This window comes from Schistocerca serialis, chromosome 8 (assembly GCF_023864345.2).
Source record: "Schistocerca serialis cubense isolate TAMUIC-IGC-003099 chromosome 8, iqSchSeri2.2, whole genome shotgun sequence".
NCBI classification, from domain to species: Eukaryota; Metazoa; Arthropoda; class Insecta; order Orthoptera; family Acrididae; genus Schistocerca; species Schistocerca serialis.
In genome coordinates this window covers 313,134,984-313,154,721 of record NC_064645.1, presented here as the reverse complement: position 1 = coordinate 313,154,721, position 19,738 = coordinate 313,134,984, and positions in this window count along the sequence as shown.

Sequence of the window (19,738 nt, the reverse complement as noted above, 5' to 3'; positions counted from 1 at the left end):
ACAAAGATACTGCAGGGATGTAACAACTACCAAAGAAAATAAATTGCTCTTAACCTTTCCTATCCTACCGGTCACTGAGTCGAAAGACTCACCGCCTGTAACAGGAATGTCTTTGACCAAGTCAGTTTGACACTTAGCCAAGTGTTATTCAGTCAAGTAGTCTCTGCCAGATACATCGACTCTTATAAAATGTGTCTAATAGTGTATTTTAATGCGACAGTATGCCATCTTAGGTAATTTAGAACACTTTTAAGTAAGCATTACACATATGGATTGTTATACGGTTATATCACTTGTTATGTATTTCACTGTTATTGTCTAATCTGCTTTCAGAAAACACTTGATAATGGCACTTCGAGGCCGAAATCATGATTGTGTAAGTGTAAATGTAACACTGTAAATAATTAACAGTCTAATGGCAGTACTGACTTTAAAAAAATATATTATGACTGTGGCCCCACATTATGAAAAAGTTATTTGAACTAATAACTTAATTTTCAAACTTTTTTTGCCAGCAACTACATACGAACATTATCTGCACGTGTGAAGTCATTGTGTATGAAACGTTTTATCATATATTTTATATCATTTACTAAGTGCAAGCTCAGCTTTGACCTGCAATTGGTGACTACAGTGTGGAAAGCGCTACACTGGTGTCAGTGAGTGCCCTAAGTTATTTTTTAGTAAGTCTGTGGCACGAACAGCAGCTGTACGTGCTTCCCTCAGGGGCACAACACAGGACAGTGCTGACCTCCGCGTCGCCAGGCGGAAACTGCGGTCGGCTGGTCTGTAACAAAAGCGCTGTCGCGTCGGCCACGCCCCCCGCTCGTTCACGTTCACCCTGCCGCTAGCGCTGCCAGCTCGATCTTCCACCCGCGATAAGCGCCAGAGCTGCAAAAACGCTGAATGGGCAGATCTACACCAAAGCGTCCACACAGACACGCAAGTAAACTGCTGCAGAACCAGAGAACTCGGTTCTTTATCCCAATATTGGCCATCATATTTCCGCTTCGTATACAAAATGGTTAGAAGAAGGGGTCACATGTTATTAATACTCAGAAGCAGAAAAAACTCACTGGACGCAAAATTTATTACCCCCTGGAAACAACATTCTAATGCCGTCTGAAAGCACCTCTAGCCTTAAGAACAACAAATGTGGAGATATATATATATATATATATATAGAGAGAGAGAGAGAGAGAGAGAGAAATGAACCTTCTTTATATAGGTGATTCTTTGTAACGTTTAAAAACACCCGAAGCGATACCGATGACACAAATAAATAATTTAATGCAAGACACATTGTGCCGGAGACGATGGGAAATACTCCAAAAATTGGATGACCCTGTTGGACACGTGACGTCACCAGATTATATAGCCACACATGTTGGGCTTGTCGATCCTGCCCTAGCCGGTAGTGGGCAGAGCTACTCATCGCTACACTTCGGTACTGTGTTTTCGCTCTTACGTTACCCGATGTGTTTGGGAAGTGTTTACATACAGTAGAGGAAATACAGGTACAAGACGTCGAAGAATTGGTTTATGTTTACAAAAATGGTGGAGTTCCCTAGTGGAGCGATGTGTAGCAGTGCACGCTGCCGGTGAGGGTACATTCAAGAAATCGAATTGGTGCAAGTGTGGCAATGTATGTCACCTCGTAACGTAAATTGTTCAACATTTGACATGGATTTTTGTTATATTTTCCGACATTTTCGGCTCATATGTCTTACATCAAATTATTTGTCTTAGCATCGTCTACGTCGCTTCGTGCCTTTTAAAAGTTAATAAGAATCATTCTGAATAAAAATTCAGTAGGTGTGTGTTGAGACTCACGAAAGTCGAAAAGTATTTGGTAGATTAACTCGAAATTTTGATACGATGTTGCGCCGGAAAACGCGCATTTTTGTATTCCTACTGCACATATCAAATAAAGTTTTGCATCACCCCGGTTCCCAGAACTCCTGAAGATAGACGTCGACTGTGGATATTGTATCACAGATACAGTCCCTTTGATTGTTCAGAGAGGTCTCTAAACCCGACTAAAGATGTAAACAACCATGCATGGTTCAAATGGCTCTGAGCACTATGGGACTTAACATCTGAGGTCATCAGTCCCCTAGAACTTAGAACTACTTAAACCTAACTAACCTAAGGAGATCACACATATCCATGCCCAGGCAAGATTGGAACCTGCGACCGTAGCGGTCGCCGTCGCGCGGTCGCGCGGTTCCAGACTGAAGCGTTTAGAACCGCTCGGCCACCACCATGCATGAGCGACGCCTATTACACGGAGGGGGTCCGACAGCCGATCAGTTCCAGTCATTCAACCAGGAAGGAGATACACGGCTCTTGCTGTCAGTAGTTCAACCATGATTAGACGGCCATTACTGCGGTTCGATCGCGTCCGCGTTGCTACTTTGTGCCAGGAAGGGCTCTCAACAGGGGAAGTGTCCAGGCGTCTCTGAGTGGTGTTGTTTCTGACATGGAGGAGATACAGCGAGACAGGAATTGTCGATGACATGACTCGATCAGGCCGGCCAAGGGCTACTACTGCAGTGGATGACTGTTACCTACGGATTATGGCTCGGAGGAAACCTGACAGCAACGCCACCATGTTGAATAATGCTTTTCGTGCAGCCACAGGACGTCGTGTCGCGACTTAAACTGTACGCAGTAGGCTGCGTGATGCGCAACTTCACTCCCGACGTCCGTGGTGAGGTCCATCTTTGCGACACCACGCAGGCGGTACAGATGGGCTCAACAACATGCTGAATGGACCGCTCAGAGTTGGCATCCCCTTCTCTTCAGCGATGAGTGTTGCATATGCCTTCAACCAGATAATCGTCGGAGACGTGTTAGGGGGCAATCCGGTCAGGCTGAACCGCCTAGACACACTGTCCAGCGGGTGCAGCAAGTTGGAGGTTCCCTGCTGTTTTGGGGTGGCATTATGTGGGGCCGACGTACCCCGCTTGTGGTCATGGAAGGCGCCGTAACGGCTATACAAAACGTAAATGCCTGCCTCCGACCTATAGCTCAACAATATCGGCAGCATACTGGCGAGGCATTCTTCTTCATGGATGACAATTCGGACCCCCATCGTGCACATCTTGTGAATGAATTCCTACAGGATAACAGCATCACTCGACTAGAGTGTTCTTCAGACATGAACCCTATCGAACATGCCTGGGATAGTTTGAAAAGGGCTGTTTATGGACAAAGTGACCCACCAGCCAGTCTGAGGGATCTACGCCGAAGAGCCGTTGAGGATAGCTGGCCGGTGTGGCCGAGCGGTTCTAGGCGCTGCCGTCTGGAACCGCGCGACCTCTACGGTCGCAGGTTCCAATCCTGCCCCGGGCATGGATGTGTGTGGTGTCCTTAGGTTAGTTAGGTTTAAGTAGTTCTAAGTTCTAGGGGACCGATGACCTGAGAAGTTAAGTCCCATAGTTCTCAGAGCCATTTGAACACTTTTTTTGAACCGTTGAGAAGTCGGACACTCTGGACCAACAGTGCCTAGATGAACCTGTGGATAGTATGCCAGACGAATACAGGCATGCATCAATGCAAGAGCACGTTCTGCTGCGTATTAGAGATACAGGTGTGTACAGCAATCTGGACCAACGCCTCTGAACGTCTCGCTGTATGGTGGTACAACATGCAGTGTGTGGTTTTCATGAGCAATAGAAAAGGCGGAAATCATTTTTATGTTGAGTTCTATTCCAGTTTTGTGTACAGGTTTATATGTAATATAAAAAGTGAAAAGTTGTTAACAAAAATCTCGAAACGTTACTAACCGATTTCTTCAAATTTTTACGTGGTATTCCAATGAACATACGGATGGGCATAGGAGACCCCAAACGTAATCAAAGATCTCGAAAATTTGTTGACGGTTATAGGATTTCCACATCATGGCGTGTCGATACAGCAGCCAGTATGCAGAATGTGGTGAAAACAACAGTCTTGGTTGCAGAACTGATGTTACTCTTTATTTACTCATGATGCGCGTTTCACATAACATAAAGCACCTCAAATTGACCAGTATAGTATTGGTAAGTGTGTTTTGGGTGACATGGTTAGGGCATCGGAAAAAAATTGACTGCCTTTGTCATACATAGTAAAATAAATCGAAGAAAATACACGCACATGTTAAAAGCGTAACAGCCGATATCCCTTACAGTTGTGTGCAGCATAGACGAGTGGATGCAAGTCAGAATCAGGCCTGAAGATAGTCCGTGACATGGTAGAAACGATGGCGGCGCCGTTCTTTGTTCTGCGGTTTGATACATTATACTGAATATAGAGTGTCTATAATGATATTAAAGTTTCAGAAGAATGACATTTTCGGCCGGCCGAAGTGGCCGTGCGGTTAAAGGCGCTGCAGTCTGGAACCGCAAGACCGCTACGGTCGCAGGTTCGAATCCTGCCTCGGGCATGGATGTTTGTGATGTCCTTAGGTTAGTTAGGTTTAACTAGTTCTAAGTTCTAGGGGACTAATGACCTCAGCAGTTGAGTCCCATAGTGCTCAGAGCCATTTGAACCATTTTTTTGACATTTTCTGAATTCGTGTTGGCTATTTGTCAACAGGTCATTATCTTCGAGGAAATTCATAATGTTCGAACACAGTACATGTTCCAAAACCCGATTCAAAATCGACGATAATCATATGTGTGTGGTTTAGCGGATCACTCCTATTTTCTTTCTTGAATATTGATGCGACATGTGCAACTTTCCAATCCTTACGGACGGATCTTTCGAGAAGCGAACATGGTTTATATCATTGCTGAGTAAGGAGCTATTGTTCGGCTTACTCTGGAGGAAACCTTACAATTATAAAATCTAGACAGAATGCCTTGTCATGGTACCAGCTCTAAACCCATCTTCAACGCTTCACATTAACCCCTGCAGCATCGAAGTCAAGTGACTTTCCTTGTACATGAGGTTATGAGATAACATTACTTATGCTTTTGAAAGTGTAACATATATGTTATGCCGTAACCTTATGTAAAAGGAAAGTCACTTGAGTTCGCTGCACAGATATATGTTTTAAAAAAATGCTACCTTAAGGAATCTAATCAGTACCTTACATATCCTATATATATATATGGTCAAAAGCAACTTTAGGAAGCTGACACCTAGGTAGATCAAGTCCTGTTGAACTCCAAACGCAAAATAAGGCATGTGCGACCTAATTTGATTGAGACATTTTATGTTTACTATTGCGACGTATAAGCTTCATGGTGTAATTTATCCAGTATACCAGTTACTATCGTACATGTGTATATATTTCACTTCGGCGATGACTTGGTTGTCATTCACAGTATGGCCAATATCTTAAAGCTACCTTCAATATGACTTCCGCATCTGAGAGAGAAAAATCATCGTATAGCTGACAGCGTATGCTGTTCAGGTCTTGCATCAATTTATCTGCCTGCCGATTTATTCCCAAGCAGAGTACATGGCTTTTTTCCATATTAACATTATTCGTCTATTAGTCTTTCTATGTGACAAAGGAAATCGACGATGAAGTTTTTCCACTATCAGCGAAGTGCTGGTGCACAATGTACAAAGAACTTTTCAGAAGCTTAAACAGATTGTCGGAATTGTACATAAACCCGAACCTTTCACGTGCACTGGCCTACCAATAGAACCGTCCAGTCACTCCTGAAGAGCCGACTTAACGTAAGTTTCACTCGTTTGCTGCCACACCCAAAGAAGACTATCGCGCAGTGCTGAGTACAAATGGATACAGTAAAAATTTGATTCAGTTATAGCTTCATAATTCTGACGACGAAATTCTTTTTCCCTCCACGGTTTAAATTTGTAGTAAATCGTCATTACAGGGTATGATATGCTAAAAGTTAACAAAGTTAGGAACAAAAGTTAGTAAGTAAATTACTTGTTCCTTTGTGTCTTATGAAAAGTGTGCACCATGATTTTTCCCACATATCGAGTTACTTTGATAACTGACCTTATTTTGACAACTTTAACAATACAATTTTGGTAGTCATTTTGAATATAACACTGCACAATAATTAGGACATTTTAGTTTCAGATACATCACGCTGAATCCTGCGTTGTGCGAAAAGATGTGCTGCTCGCAGTGGAACACGTTTACTTCGATGAAATTGTACAATAGTAAAGTATACTTCACAAACCAACTTTTAGCATTGAGGGATTGGTATGTGCAATAGATTATGCCATTAACATTCCTCGGTTCAGGCAGCAAAAGCTGAAATCTATAGTTGTGTGCTAAGATAGAAATGTAATAATCCCATAAATGTATAACATTATACGGGGATCTGTCCAAATGTACTGTCTTCCGTGCCATAAAAAACTCAATAATGACCACCTGAAAGCGGAATTAGTACAGGTCAGAGACTGATATGTCATCTATATAACAGTATCGTTCAACATAGTCATTGTGCATTTGTGCACATTTGCGCCCTCGTTAACTCACGCATCAAAGCCAGTTAAAAAAAAATCAGGTTTTTGCTTCGTTACTAATGCTCTTAAAACTGTTTTAACCTCATTCATGAACAAATTCTATGGGGAAGTTGTAATGAACATCAGAACTGTAGTTTGCTAATGCAGAAACGGACATCACAGACGCTAGTCCAGGAATTGCGGATCAGACGATCCGGGGAGACGTAAGCGTTAGAGTTCGTAAACAACATCTTTATAAAGTTTCTGAGAAAAATAGGTCAAGAAGCGAAATCCGGAATTTCTCCAAACTGGTTTTGATGACTGTGTTCAAAATGGTCTAAATGGCTCTGAGCACTATGGGACTTAACAACTGAGGTCATCAGTCCCCTAGATCTTAGAACTACTTAAACTTAACTAACCTAAGGACATCACACACATCCATGACCGAGGCAGGATTCGAACCTGCGACCGTAGCAGCCGCGTGATTCCGGACTGAAGCGCCTAGAACCGCTCGGCCACCGCGGCCGGATACCTGGGTTCCATGAACGCGCAAATGTATTGGATACATGGTGCCTATGTGGAACGCTAATATTCCACTCTTCATTATTAAGTTTTTTTTTGTTTTTTTTTTTACATAGGAGGCATTAATTTTGACCCACCCTCGCGTGATGTACATAAGTCGTACACCGTGCAGTCTAGATCCCTTAATCTGGGTGAAAGTATATATATTCGGCAAATAAGAAGATATTTTATAAGAGTAGGTAAGATAAACGACATAGAGAGAGACTCAGTGAAAGCTAAAAACCTGACGGAACTTTGGATTTTAATTATACAACATAGTTACAATGGAAAACAAAAATGTGGGAATTGGGATCTGGAAGAAGACCCAAGAACGAGATGTTTCATACTCCTATTAATTACCTTTGCCTACCGGCAAAGGCTGCTCTAATTTTCGTGCGGGAAAGAAATAAATTACACACCTGCGAGCAGCTATCTGTAAGAGATATGCAAAGAAATGCAAAATTTTGTGACAAGTCTGGTAACTCGACAAAACGCAAAGTATATTTGCACATCTTGCTGAATTCATCAGTGTGTTTGGCTGTATTTCTTGGTGGATAGCGTGACTGAGTTCAAAGATACTGTGTACCGGACACTGCGCTGTTTTTCGAGCGAAACTTTTGAATTGAAATGAGGACATCTGCATGTGGTCTCCCGCGAACGAGAGACCTTAGCCACTAGTCTAACGGAAATGTGTTTCTGTCGCGGACGCTTTGTATTGCAAATGGCGTTACATATGCGGGTGCTAATGGTCTGTCTCTTGCTTCAAATCAACATGAGCTTACTGAACGCAGCACGCAGTAAATATCCCAACAGACGGAGGTATAGACGAAAGTTATCTGGTAACTCCGGGATTAGTGTAACAACAAGATGAAAATGCACGTTCCTCGCTACTCAGAAGTGCGTGGTATGGTTGTTGGAGAATTTAGTGTTGCAGAGGACACGAAGAAAAGTTTCTGAACCGACTGGGATTTTTTGAGTTAAACGTTCATTTATTTTGCGACATAGGCTTCTAACCTAAAAGTCAAGGCGCGCTCTTAACAGTGTTTCTGGCGAGTAAATTCTATTTATAAATAACGATTCTCGAAGATCTGCAAAATAATTATATTTTGAAGAAGAGTGTCGAAGAGACGTACCAAACGAATACTCTGACGTTGCTGTGTTGTAGAATTTTTGAAAATTTTTTGTACTCGCGTATTATGATATTTCCAAAAAGCAAAACTCCCTTTACCTACGAAAACAACGATCGTTTGACACCCGGCTTGCTCTATTCGTCCACAAGACCCTTGTTCCTAAGGTGCTCCTTGATATCGGGAAGGTGATTGATCCAGTTCTGCAAACTACCAGAGAATGGAATATCAAACCAGCTGTGAGATGGGACTGAAGATTTTCTAGCAGACAGAACATTCTCAACAGAGAGAAAGCAACGGAAATAAAAGTAATTTCGGGCGTATCCAAAGGCAGTGTTACTAGATCACTGCCTTTCACAATAAATATGTATGTCATAATTGGTTGCGTTGGTAGTTTCACAAGACTATTTGCGGTTGATGCTGTTGTATAAAGGGAAGTCGCAACACTGGAAAACAGTAGTTAAATGCAGGAAGACATGCAGAGGATCGACGTTTTGTGCAGGGTGTGGCAGTTGTCCCTGAACACAAACAAAAGTAACATATTGTGTGTATACAGGCAGGAAACCCATTTTTGAATCATTAGACGACTGCAGAATAGACACTACAAGCAGGTACACCCATAATATATCTAGGAGCACGCGTGTGGAGAGGTCAACTGGCCTGACAACATAAAATTGAAAGAGTCCACAGGGTATGTAATCCGCTCGTAGCATTTGTAGACTTAGAGAAAGCTTTTGACAATGTTGACTCTTTCAAATTCTGAAGGTGGCAGGGGTAAAATACGGGGAGCGAAAGGCTATTTACAATTTGTACAGCTACCAGATGACAGTTATAAGAGTCGAGGGGCATGAAAGGGAAGCAGTGGTTGGGAAGGGAGTGAGACAGGGTTGTAGCCTCTCCCCGATGTTGTTCAATCTGTATATTGAGCAAGCAGTAAAGGAAACAAAAGAAAAATTCGGAGTAGGAATTAAAATCCATGGAGAAGAAATAAAAACTTTAAGGTTCACCGATGAAATTGTAATTCTGTAAGAAACAGCAAATGACCTGGAACAGTAGGTGAACGGAAAGGACGGTGTCTTCAAAGAAGGATATGAGATAAACATCAATAAAAACAAAACGATGATAAAGGAATGCAGTTGAATTACATCGGGTGATGGAGAGGGAATTAGATTAAGAAATGAGACGCTTTAAGTAATAAAAGGGGAACGATGTGGGAGACCCGCACCGTTTTACTAGGCAAGGTCCTAGTGGAGGTGGTTTGCCATTGCCTTCCTCCGAAGTAATAAAAGAGTTTTGCTATTTGGGGAGCAAATAACTGATGATGGTCGAAGTAAAGAGGATATAAAATGTAGACTGGCAATGGCAAGGAAAGCGTTTCTGAAGAAGAGGAATTTGTTAACATCGAGTAAAGATTTAAGTGTCAGGAAGTCGTTTCTGAAAGTATTTGTATGGAGTGTAGCCATGTATGGAAGTGGAACGTGGACGAAAAATAGTTTGGACAACAAGAGAATAGAAGCTTTCGAAATGTGGGGCTACAGAAGAATGCTGAAGATTAGATGGGTAGATCACATAACTAATGACGAGGTATTGAATAGAATTGGGGAGAAGAGAAATTTGTTGCACAACTAGAAGAAGGGATCGGTTGGTAGAACAAATTCTGAGGTATCAAGGGATCACCAATTTAGTATTGGAGGGCAGCATGGAGGGTAAAAATCGTAGAGGGAGACCAAGAGACGAATACAGCAAACAAATTCAGAAGGATGCAGGTTGCAGTAGGTACTGGGAGATGAAGAAGCTTGCACAGGATAGAGCAGCATGGAGAGCTGCATCAAACCAGTCTCTGGACTGAAGACCTCAACAACAACAATAACAACAGTTATCTCTCCCACTTCTTATACTAACAAACAAGGCCTCAAAAATCCTAAAGCAATAAATGTCATTCTCAATGCCCCCCATTATTTTATTTTACTTATTAGCGTCAGTATTATTATTATTGCCAATTGTTATTGTATCAATAATTAAAATTATTAATATTGTGATTCTTTTGATATATTTTTTCTTAAATGTTATTCCTAGTTAGGTACAAGAAACAAATAATAAATCGATAAAACGGTCTTAGACTCTCACAGTTCTAACGTCTGATTGCCAAGCAAATGGCTTACAGATCAACGAAACTTTAAGTTTCAGTATTTCATATAACCATTGACTGAGTTTTAAAAGTTGATATGCTATCAGAATCTACTAATGATGAGATGTAATCTAATGTTAAAGACTTCACAGTGTAAGTCAAGTATGAACTTAAAAAGTGGGGGTCCGTCTTGAGACAGATTAACTCGTGGGATGCAAATTACCCTGACTATATTCACCTGTTACTAGAGAATGAGAGCACTTAACAACGTCCAACGAATTTTAAACCTTCTCTGACCTATTTCTACATCTACCTACATCTACATCTACATACATGCTCCGAAATCCACCATACGGTGCGTGGTGGAGAGTACCTCGTACGAAAACCAGCATCTTCTCTCCCTGTTCCATTCCCAAACAGAAAGAGAGAAAAATGACTGCCTACATGCCTCTGTACGAGCCCTAATCTCTCTAATCTTATCTTGGTGGTCTTTCCGCGAAATGTAAGTTGGCGGCAGTAAAATTGTACTGCAGTCAGTCTCAAATGCTGGTTCTCTAAATTTCCTCAGTAGCGATTCACGAAAAAGCCTCCTTTCCTCTAGAGACTCCCACCTGAGTTCCTGAAGCATTTCCGTCACAATCGCGTGATGATCAAACCTACCAGTAACAAATCTAGCAGCCCGCCTCTGAATTGCTTCTATGTCCTCCCTCAATCCGACCTGATAGGGATCCCAAACGCTCGAGCAGTACGCGACAATAGGTCGTATTAGTGTTTTATAAGCGGTCTCCTTTCCAGATGAACCACATCTTCCCAAATTCTACCAATGAACCGAAGACGACTATCCGCCTTCCCCACAACTGCCATTACACGCTTGTCCCACTTCATATCGCTCCGCAATGTTACGCCCAAATACACTCCTGAAAATTGAAATAAGAACACCGTGAATTCATTGTCCCAGGAAGGGGAAACTTTATTGACACATTCCTGGGGTCAGATACATCACATGATCACACTGACAGAACCACAGGCACATAGACACAGGCAACAGAGCATGCACAATGTCGGCACTAGTACAGTGTATATCCACCTTTCGCAGCAATGCAGGCTGCTATTCTCCCATGGAGACGATCGTAGAGATGCTGGATGTAGTCCTGTGGAACGGCTTGCCATGCCATTTCCACCTGGCGAGTCAGTTGGACCAGCGTTCGTGCTGGACGTGCAGACCGCGTGAGACGACGCTTCATCCAGTCCCAAACATGCTCAATGGGGGACAGATCCGGAGATCTTGCTGGCCAGGGTAGTTGACTTACACCTTCTAGAGCACGTTGGATGGCACGGGATACATACGGACGTGCATTGTCCTGTTGGAACAGCAAGTTCCCTAGCCGGTCTAGGAATGGTAGAACGATGGGTTCGATGACGGTTTGGATGTACCGTGAACTATTCAGTGTCCCCTCGACGATCACCAGTGGTGTACGGCCAGTGTAGGAGATCGCTCCCCACACCATGATGCCGGGTGTTGGCCCTGTGTGCCTCGGTCGTATGCAGTCCTGATTGTGGCGCTCACCTGCACGGCGCCAAACACGCATACGACCATCATTGGCACCATGGCAGAAGCGACTCTCATCGCTGAAGACGACACGTCTCCATTCGTCCCTCCATTCACGCCTGTCGCGACACCACTGGAGGCGGGCTGCACGATGTTGGGGCGTGAGCGGAAGAAGGCCTAACGGTGTGCGGGACCGTAGCCCAGCTTCATGGAGACGGTTGCGAATGGTCCTCGCCGATACCCCAGGAGCAACAGTGTCCCTAATTTGCTGGGAAGTGGCGGTGCGGTCCCCTACGGCACTGCGTAGGATCCTACGGTCTTGGCGTGCATCCGTGCGTCGCTGCGGTCCGGTCCCAGGTCGACGGGCACGTGCACCTTCCGCCGACCACTAGCGACAACATCGATATACTGTGGAGACCTCACGCCCCACGTGTTGAGCAATTCGGCGGTACGTCCACCCGGCCTCCCGCATGCCCACTATACGCCCTCGCTCAAAGTCCGTCAACTGCACATACGGTTCACGTCCACGCTGTCGCGGCATGCTACCAGTGTTAAAGACTGCGATGGAGCTCCGTACGCCACGGCAAACTGGCTGACACTGACGGCGGCGGTGCACAAATGCTGCGCAGCTAGCGCCATTCGACGGCCAACACCGCGGTTTCTGGTGTGTCCGCTGTGCCGTGCGTTTGATCATTGCTTGTACAGCCCTCTCGCAGTGTCCGGAGCAAGTATGGTGGGTCTGACACACCGGTGTCAATGTGTTCTTTTTTCCATTTCCAGGAGTGTATTTAATCGACGTGACCGTGTCAAGCGCTACACTACTAATGGAGTATTCAAACATTACAGGATTCTTTTTCCTATTCATCTGCAATTATTTATATTTATCTATATTTAGAGATATCTGCCATTCTTCACACCAATCACAAATCCTGTCCAAGTCATCATGTACACTCCTACAGTCACTCAACGACGACACCTTTCCGTACACCACAGCAATTATCAGCAAACAACCGCACATTGCTATCCACCCTATCCAAAGGATCATTTATGTAGATAGAAAACAACAGTGGACCTACCACACATCCATGGGGCACTCCAGATAATACCCTCGCCTCCGATGAACATTCACCATCGAGGACAACGTACTGGGTTCTATTACTTAAGAAGTCTTCGAGCCACTCACATACTTGGGACCAATCACATGTGCTCGTACCTTAGTTAGGGGTCTGCAGTGGGGCACCGAGTCAAACGCATTCCGGAAGTCAAGGAATATGGTATCCGTCTGATACCCTTCATCCATGGTTCGCAAGATATCATGTGAAAAAAGGGCGATTTGCGTTTCGCAGGAGCGATGCTTTCTGAAGCCGTGCTGAAGCATGGACAGCTACTTCTCTGTCTCAAGGAAATTCATTATATTCGAACTGAGAATATGTTCGAGAATCCTGCAACAAACCGATGTTAAGGATATTGGACTGTAATTTTGAGGTTCAGTCCTTCTGCCCTTCTTATATACAGGCGTCACCTGCGCTTTTTTCCAGTCGCTCGGGACTTTACGTTGGGCAAGAGATTCGCGATAAATGCAAGCTAAGTAAGGAGCGAATGCAGTAAAGCACTCTCTGTAAAACCGAATTGGAATCCCATCAGGACCTGGCGATTTATTTATTTTCAACTCATTCAGCTGCTTCACAACCCCAGGGAGGTCTATCACTATGTCCTCCATACGGGAATCTGTACGAGACTCAAACGGCGGTATGTTTGTACGATCCTCCTGCGTGAAAGATTTCTCAAATGCTAAATTTAAAATTTCAGCTTTCGTTTTGCTGTCTTCCATTGCAGGTCAGACTGATCAGTGAGTGACTAGATTCAAGCCTTCGACCCGATTACCGATTTTATGTAAGACCAGAATTTCCTTGGGTTTTCAGCAAGAAGTCGATTCATTTACTATGTGGGATGCTAACAATTGCTTATCTGCTCTTTCTAGTAAGAATGCTCTCCTAGCCTTCTTGACCAACTTTTTATCTTTCGTAACCATAGTCGTAATGACAACATCATGATCACTAATCCCTGTCTCAACACTGACACTGTCGATGAGGTCTGGTCTGTTCGTGGCTACCAGATCTAAAATATTTCCATTACGCGTTGGCTGTCGATTTAGCTGCTCAAGATAGTTTTCTGATATTGTGTTAAAAAGTAATTCACACGAAGGCTTGTCTGTACCATCTGTAATGAATCCATAGATATCCCAGTGTATACTAGGTAGGTTGAAGTCGCCTCCGACTAATATAGCATGATCCGGGCACTTCTGCGATACGTAATGTAGACTTCCTTTGAATGATTCTAGAACTGTCACGGTGGAACCTGGTGGCCGGTAATAACACCCCACAATTAACTTTATTTCCCCTATCCCTGTTAAACGTGTCCAGATAACTTCACAATCACACTCTACTTCGACCTCAGTAGATACTATGTTTTTATCAACACTTCGACCTCAGTAGACACAATATTTCTCGTGTCAACCCGCAGTCTTTCCCCATAAAGTACTGAAGAAAAGAATTTTTCGCTAATTACATTTGTGCCGTTCATAAACTATCATTCCGGCATGAGGCATGAGCTTTTAACTTATTTGTTCTTTTTACCGTTTCCTCTAGTTTCCACAAATTTTGCAGACAGAATCCAGACGTTTCACTGAATGTACCTGAAACATTTTATGTGCAACACTTATTTCACGATCTACGACGTCATAAACATTAAAATACGTGAAAAACTAGCGTTCATTAAAACAGAGAGCAAATATTGCAGACTTTAATGATCCAATGAATAACCCAAAACTACTAATATCAGTATAATTAGGCTTTTGTGCCTTCAGACATAAAGGTTTTACATGTTTAACGTCATTTTCCAAATATTTAGAACATTAACTAATTTGTAAAGTTAGTAAACGTTTGAAACTGTTTTGCACGTGAGAGTTCGAGTCTTTACATAACCGTAGAGGGCTGTATACTGGTAGTTACATAGTGTGCTTTACAATACTTAAAACGTATCTCCCTTTCGAGTTAATATTTTAAAAATACATCTTGATTTTCCAAACTCTCCACTCCACAAGAGCACAAAATTCTATATTGGCTTTTCATTAATTTTCTAGTCAAGGGGAATCAAAACTGGTTCAAATTGCTCTAAGCATTATGGGACTTAACATCTGAGGTCATCAGTCCCCTAGACTTAGAACTACTTGAACCTAAGTAACCTAAGGACATCACACACATCCATGACCAAGGTAGGATTCGAACCTGCGACTGTAGCAGCGGCCTGGCTCAGGACTGAAGCACCTAGAACCGCTCGGTCATAGCGGCCGGCCACGAGAAATCACTTTAGATTAAATAGAGATGGAACAGAGGATTCGAAACAGTATTGAACATTAAGGTCCAGTGTCCTGTAAAAGATGATGTCTTTAGAAAGAGAGCCCAAACTTACAATGGACAGGGACGGGGTTAAATCGGGTGCTCGTTTCTCAAACGAGCTGACACCACAGCTGCCACAAGTGGATTAACGAAAGTACAAAAACGGACACTTGGACAGCAAACAGAGTTTACGTCCTGCTCCTTCCGAACACGAACAACAGAGTGTGGGAACAGTGATCACAGTTTCAGCGTCCGCAAGATCGTCGGGACGACCACCGACCTCAGTATTTGTCCATGATCGACATGCACACACGCGTGACGCTAACGGCTCTCGTCCGTGTTCACCAGCGCTCCATCACATATTTTCCCAATTCGTAGTAAAGCACAGTGTATACTATTACAATATATTAGTGAAAACGATAATCTCTTACCTTTATTCTGCCCGGTACTTGAGGATAAAAAACGCAAGAGTCTTTCTGGTGGATGCAAAAACTGGTACATACCTGAAATAAAGAGAAAAGAACGATGTCAGAATTGAAATACATACCTTACATGCATTACACAATATCTGCTTATAAAGAAAACAGTCGTATGGAATTAGTGCGTGGGAGACACAGAAAGATTGTTAAATTGGTCCTTTCCGAATGGTGCATGTATTAACGAGACTCGTAACAGGCATGATGTATCCAGCAGATTTCATTTAGTGTAGTTGCTTATGTTAGAATGCACAAAAAGCGATTCGAAAGACTCCAGGTATTTCTGACAGAGCAATTAAACAATGAAAGTGTGCGTAATAGAAACGTAGTAGTACAAAGATGTGGTTTAGATTTTTTTATATTGGGAGTTAGTTTACACCACCATTTCCTCTCATTTCATTTTATTCTGTTCATTATAGTACCTTAAATATTTAGCCTTACATCTTATAATGTTAAGCCAGTAATTAGACCAGTAAGGCATTGCAACTTTTGCCAATTACGTGCCAACGTAGAGACAGTCTGAAAGAGCGCGTGCTCAGCACACAAGTCCCGCGCCCATTAGGTTGGCAGCGCCCGCGGGATCGAATCCATGTCCTCCATGCGCCAATCAGACGCGCTTACTGCTCAGGTAACGAGGTGTAGATTAACCATATTATCGCAGCAGCAGTGGTGTTCTAATTAGCTACACGTCCTTCCTCGAGCACGAAGACCGCTGTTCAACTGCGCGTCCACGACGATATTAGATACGCACGGAACGCACCCTGGGATAAAACAGCGATGCATAGGCGAATCGACGACGTCATTTTAAAAAGAACCATGTCGGTAATAACTCGCATTTGAAGCTTGGGAGGATCAAATCTAGGATTTGAGTGATTTCCCTAGATCGTTTAATGTCACAAGCGGGCCATCGAATGGATCCACTAAAAAGTTACCACAACACGCGTTAAGACATTTTTCCCGCTGGGAGAAGAGACGATCAATTCCTGTTTCACAAAACGCAGTCGGCCGCTGACGGATTCACAACCGGAACCCCTCTCGCATTTCCTCAACCGACTGAAACAGACATCCACAGATTTCTTCAGATCGCTAAAGACGTGAAAAATCACACGGTGAAAGATTCGGGCTCTATAGAGTATGTTGCGATATTTCCCAAAAAAATTGGTGAATTGTAGCCTTCGTCCGATTGACAGTGCGGTGGTGGGCACTACCCTTCAACAGCATTCTGACAGCTTCAGGCAAACGGTAAATCCAGCAGTGGAAACATCCCACATCTCCTCCGCCAAAGAAATCCAAAGTTCTTCGCACACCCAAGTTCCGGTAAGGCCCTTATGACCTTCTTCGATTGGAGGGGCCCTTTGCACACCGAGTTCCTCTAGAGTGGAACTAAAATCAATGTGCAGCGTTATGAAGACACTTTGGAAAAACTTCGACGCGCCTGACGGAATCGTCCTGCTAAAAGGTAACGCCTGCTGTCAATAAGACGAAGGCTATGCTTAAGCAATTTGGCCGAGAATCAATGCAGTATCCTCTGTTCAGTCAAAATCTTTCACTGAGTCATTTTCAAACCTTTGGCGATGAGAAGAAATGCATGGACGCCAGTGTCATTTGGACGAGGAAGTACAAGAACAGTTGTGAAACCGTTAGGGGCCGACTGCATTCTACGAACCAGGAATTGATAGTCGCGTCTCCAAGTCGGATAAGTGTCTTAACGTATGTGTTGAATACTTTTAAATGAAACCATCCAATGGTCCCAGTGAGGCGGATGTTTGGTTTTCATTTGACTGCTGCAGTGCCACATGTGTGCCAAATTGTGCTCCGAAGCATTGTGCCTGCAACAGCAGGCAGCCAATCTGCTACATGCTTGCTTTGTAGGGCAGACAAGCTTTACCAGATGTGTTCCATCAGTTTCGGATAAGGCGAATTTCGCGGCCGTGCTTCTATCATGCTTGTCAATCTACTGTAACGCAATTCTGGTCTGATGACTAGGGCAGATGTCATGCTGGAAGATGTAACCGCCGTCGAGAAACATATGAAGCATGAAGGGATACAGGTGGTCTGCTATAATTTTCACGTATTCCAGAGCTGTCATGGTGCTTTCTATTACTGCAAGAGTCCTGTGGAAGGGCATGTGAATGTCCTCCACTACATAATACTTCCAGCAACAGCCTGCATCTGTAGGCCGGTACATCTCGAACAGCCATTCACCTCAGTGATGGCGTATCAGAATACAACAATCGACCTGGTTAATAAGAAACGTTACTCATCCAAACAAGTGATCGATTTCATTGAATTACTGTAGAATGTCGATGAGATCGTGTCTGCTGAAATCGTAATTGAAGACGTCGATGGGTTAACGTGGGCGCACATAGGTACCATCTGTTGCAGTGCCACATGTGTGCCAAATGATGTGCTCAGAAGCACTGCGCCTGCAATAGGACTGTACTCTGTCGTCGAATCTGCTACCAGCTAGTTCTGTAGATCAGGCAAGCTTCACACCAGGGACGGCCACGAATGCGACATGGGGACAACGCTCTTGAATGTGTCAATAGCTCTGTCGTCTGGCTGCACACTTCCCCCACCCGCATGCCATGCAGTCTGAGCGGCAGGAGGGCGAAGAGGGGGACACATTTAGATTGCAATGCAGTCACACTCGCTACCACTCGGTATCATATTTGATATATCTCAACAACATAGATCACAAACAAAAGAAATTTTTGTATCCGGTATAAACTACCAGCTTACAGACAGTGACAGACAATTTAACATATTTCTGAACATAGTTTGCCATATAATCACGACTTATTTAGTTTCATGATTGAAGGAAGCCTTCTTATGTATCCATGTTTTCCCAATCACCTCTATCCAGGATAAATATTATGAAAATAATAAATTAATCATTCAATAACGACAGCTTGCAAAATCACAATAATTGCTTGGGAAGAAAAGAAAAAATAAGTGCAGGTAAGAATATTCGATCTTCCACTCTTGAAAATAACCACTTAACACGCTAGGCTGCAGTTGTCATAAATAATAGTGACCAAGCAACATATAAAAATAGGTGTAAAATTTTCTAACTCGTTTTTCTCGGATACGGTTCAGTTTTGAGTCTTCGTCTTTACTTATGGTGAGATCATGGTTGGCCCTTACACATCCTATCAATATGAATAAAATCGTTGAGGGGAAGTTCGTACAGTTCCCTCGAAAGTCCTTTAAACTCGTCAAGAAAGTAAATTTTTTTTGTAAACTTAGGCTTCCGCGGCCGTTGTCACGGTCAATAAAATTCCTCTGGGTTTGAGACCGCATTGTCAAATATAAAATTCCGACTTTTCAGTGAATATTGCAAGACGCCTTCCTCATAGGTATTGCTAACTGGGCACTAGTTTGGAAGCGCCTACTTCCGCCAATGACAACCCGCCATGCAAAGACCCGTAAGAGAACACCTAATACCCTTCCTCCTCATAGCCATGTCCAATGACAGCACTCCTCCACAGTATATAAGTAATCAAACTAGTGCCCATTCAGCAGTTAGCAATACACCCTGAGGAACATGTCTTGTAACAGTCGCCGAAACGTCGGAGTTTTATAGTTGTCAGTGAGGTCCCAAATCCAGAAGAATTTTATTGAAAATTTCGTTTGTTCACCTTGTTTCTGATTAGTCCAATAAATCCTACCTGTCAAATGCTGTAGTTTTAGCTCTTTCAAGTAAATTTTTAAATTCTTTCTATGTGGTGTTCTATTGTCGTCCCATAGCAAATCTGCGGTGCCCGTCAATTATGCGGCTGTATAGGACGTAATAGATGTTGAGAATCGTTACCCTTCACTTCTGTAATTTCCATTCATTGTAAGGCCTATGACAACAAATCGCTAGACTGTCTCTCTTTGTGCAAACTGCCTCTGCACCTGTGAACTTCCTTTATGCTACAAACAAATAGCGGAGGGTAAACAACGCTGTCGCCACGATTCTGCTGAATTGAAGAATGTTGTGCTGTACCGTATTGCTCTACGAAAATCCGCACATTACCGAATACTTTCGAGTAGCACAGAGCAAAGCCAAGGCAGGCAGAGACTCGGCCAGCAAG